The sequence below is a fragment of the Suncus etruscus genome, chromosome 14, assembly GCF_024139225.1.
Source record: "Suncus etruscus isolate mSunEtr1 chromosome 14, mSunEtr1.pri.cur, whole genome shotgun sequence".
In the NCBI taxonomy this organism is placed as follows: domain Eukaryota; kingdom Metazoa; phylum Chordata; class Mammalia; order Eulipotyphla; family Soricidae; genus Suncus; species Suncus etruscus.
In genome coordinates, this window is record NC_064861.1 from 493,227 (window position 1) to 496,606 (window position 3,380).

Sequence of the window (3,380 nt, forward strand, 5' to 3'; positions counted from 1 at the left end):
CCTTTTTCCCCTGCGTGGATGGTTGAGGAATTTCCAAAGAGACGCCTGGCATTACATTTTCAGCCAGTATTTGACTATCTCTCCTTTGTATATATCACGCAAAATTATAGCCTCTATCAAATAATTTGGCGCGGAAATTCCAGCACCAAAGTTTATTTGAGAACCCCTTTTTCTGGATATAGTCAGCCCTAAAAGCAAAGACAATTTTTCTCTTTTGTAACTGCAGTTTCTGGTAATCAAGGTCATAACCAAAATGCAGATCTTGACTATTGGCCCTTTTTTAGAAATAGGGAAGCTCATTCTTGGGGATTTGATTCCTCCCTTCACTTAACCTCTAAAACTAGAGAGTTCAGCCTAGAAAGATCAAGTTTCTAGATATTTCCTACTTCTTCCTAATCCTGATTTTGCATTTAAAGTAAGCTTGCAAGGAGTTACCTTGAGTTGTGACCTTCTCTCTTGTAACTTAGAATTTTTAGTCACAATTATAGCTTAGGTATTGTTATTGTTATACTAGGCTTTGTGATTACAATTATTCTTCACCTGTGGCTAATTTTACCCCTATAAATTCCCCTGCTCAAAAAATTAAACTTGTCACACTCCTGCCAGAAACGTGTTGACCCCACATTCTCTGTGTGGTTTCATTTATTTCATATTTCATATTTCACCGTCCGTGCAACCCTCTCTCCCTAAAGTGGATTCACTGAAATCTCACTGATGGCTATAGGTAAGAAGCCGCCTACAGCATGGTGTTTTAATGTTTCACTTGGGGGAATTGTTCAAACAAGGAACATTTAACAACTTTTTATCTTTGTGTTTACTCTGCTTGTATTAATGAGAGGACAGAAAACTAGAATTATTCGCCTGAATTCAGATTTTCACGCTTAAAATGAAATAAGTACTCCCTCTCAAGACTAGAATTGAATGTATCTGGAATTCTACTGCCTGGAATTTTCTTCTCGACTTACTACATGACCTTCTTCATGAAAAAAAGATTAAATACAGCGAGCCAAAAAATAAGTGACATCATAGCAACATTGTGTTGTGGTACAGAGCAACATTTATAGGGAGCTGAATGAAGTAAGTGAGAAGTCAAGGAAGTGGGCGAAATTTTTTTTGGAGGGGATCAAAACGCAATGTTGAAGATGTATAGTACCCTTTCCTTAACCACCTAATTACCTTCATGCTAATTTTGTTAGAATAAGGGTTATAGTCAGGTCAGAGAGATAGTATAACCCGTAGAGTCCTTGGCTGTTTTGCAGTTGGCCTGGGTTCAACCCCGGCACCTCAAGTAGTCTCTTGAGGTCTTCGGGTTGCAATCCAGAGCACAGAGCCAAGAGTGAGTTTTGAGCATCACTGGGTGTGGCCCCAAAACCACAGAAAAAAGGAAAAAAAAAAGAATAAGGTCTATAGCGACCTCTTGCAAGAAAAAGTTTTTTCCTAGTTTAATAGTAATTTGGTAAGAGTGTATGACAAATAATCATAGCTAACATTTATTGAATATTTGTTATGTGCTAGGCATGGCAGTAATGTTTAAGAGAAACCTTGTCCTTTAATGATCAGAAAAGACAAGGCTCTATGATCGTTTTGTAAATGAAAAATATGGTTCAGGGAACTTATGAACATGTCTCAGATCAGACCTAGAGTAAAACTGGCAGCAAAAATGGATTCCTGGTCTCCAAATTCTGATTGTAGGAACCCCATTTGAACGTGTACCTTGAAATGGGTAAAAGAAATTCTGATTGTAGGAACCCCATTTGAACGTGTACCTTGAAATGGGTAAAAGAAATTCTGATTGTAGGAACCCCATTTGAACGTGTACCTTGAAATAGGTAAAAGAAATTCTGATTGTAGGAACCCCATTTGAACGTGTACCTTGAAATGGGTAAAAGAAATTCTGATTGTAGGAACCCCATTTGAACGTGTACCTTGAAATGGGTAAAAGAAATTCTGATTGTAGAAACCCCATTTGAACGTGTACCTTGAAATGGGTAAAAGAGATTCTGATTGTAGTAATCCCATTTGAACCTGTACCTTGAAATGGGTAAAAGAAAGAGTGTCCATTTCGCGGGGACATGGTGGAAAATGTAAGGGTCAGGAAGGAAAGCCAATTAACATTGTTAATTGTTACGTGTTAGGAGTCAGATTTTAATTATGCCTCAATAATACCATTAAAATAATCTTATTCTGAAATAGAAAGGATGCTATCTGAGGAGATTCTTTTGAGATTCTACCCCATCCTCAAGTGGCATGTTCTCTAGAGAACTTTCCCTGTCACAGGGCCTCGCCCACAGCTGTCTTTGTCTGCTCCGGTGTCAGCTCTATCTCTTTCTGATCTTATTTTGGCAGGGATGTGATTGGGCCGTGGCGGTGTCCTCGTCCCGGGATGGAAAGTGGCTGCCTGGATGGTCGCTCAGAGCTGCCCACAGCTGTGGCACGCTGCCTCCGTGGAAGCGCCTTTGGTGCCTGAGGTCCATCTTTACGCCGGTGCCGGAGATGACTGTCGTCCGGCATTGGCAGACGGGGACGCCCCTGGGACGGCACGCCGTGGACCCGGGCTCCCTTTCGGGCCCTCCGCCGTGACCCCGAGCGGGACCGCACCGGCCTGGAGATTCCGCAAGGCGGTGCGCGAGCTCGAGTCGGAGCGGGGCACCGGGCTGCCGTGGGCGGCGCTTTCCTTCCCGGAGGCCGGAGCTGTCCAGCGGCTGGTGCTGGCTGCCGAGACTGCGGGCGCGGGTGCGTGTCCGACCCGGCTCCCGCTCGGGCTCCGCTCCGGGGACTCCGGCGCCGGCTTCCTCGGCCGGGCCGTCCTCGGCGGGGCGGCTCGGGGCCGGCGAGGCCGACGGACGGTTCTGCTCCGGGCCCGGCCGAGGCCGGAGCGCGCGGGAGGGAAGAGAGCGAGCGCGGGCGCGGGCGCGAGAGCGCGAGAGCCCAGCCCCGCCGCTCGCCCGCGCCCATTGGCCGTCGCCCCGCAACCGGCTGGGGCGCCGCAGGGGCGGAGCGGGGAGGGGCGCGGCGGCGTCGGCGTCGGCGTCGGCTCACCCCATCGCGTCGCCCGCCGGTCCGTCCGTCCTCGGGAGCAGCCCCGGGGGATGCTGCCGGCCCGCTCGCCCGCACGGCCGCGGCTGCTCGAGCGCTAGCGGGCCGGACCGGCGACGCCACGCGGCTCGGGAGCTTCGGCGGAGCGGGGACCGCGCGGGCCGCCGACGAGCGGGGCGGGGCGGCCGCTCGCCCGAACATGGACGCCCGCGGCGCCGGGCCTCCCCGCGGCCGCCGCTCGGGCTCTCCCGCAGGTGAGGGCCGCGGGGCTGGGCCGGGCCGGCGGGCGGGCGGGGAGCTCCCGCGCGGGAGGCGGGCTGCGCATCTCGAGGCCGCGCCGAGGC

The 3,380-nt window shown here is 50.7% G+C and overlaps 1 protein-coding gene across 2 annotated transcripts in view; it reads left to right on the forward strand.

The window, feature by feature from the left end:
- The first annotated feature begins 3,220 nt into the window (after nt 1–3,220).
- The window catches only part of JAKMIP2 (janus kinase and microtubule interacting protein 2), a 230,115-nt gene continuing 229,955 nt past the window's right edge, over nt 3,221–3,380 (forward strand). For both annotated transcript variants that reach the window (XM_049786880.1, XM_049786881.1), the window contains exon 1: nt 3,221–3,290. The gene's annotated coding sequence lies outside the window, so the exon portion shown is untranslated. The remainder of the gene's footprint in view (nt 3,291–3,380) is intronic.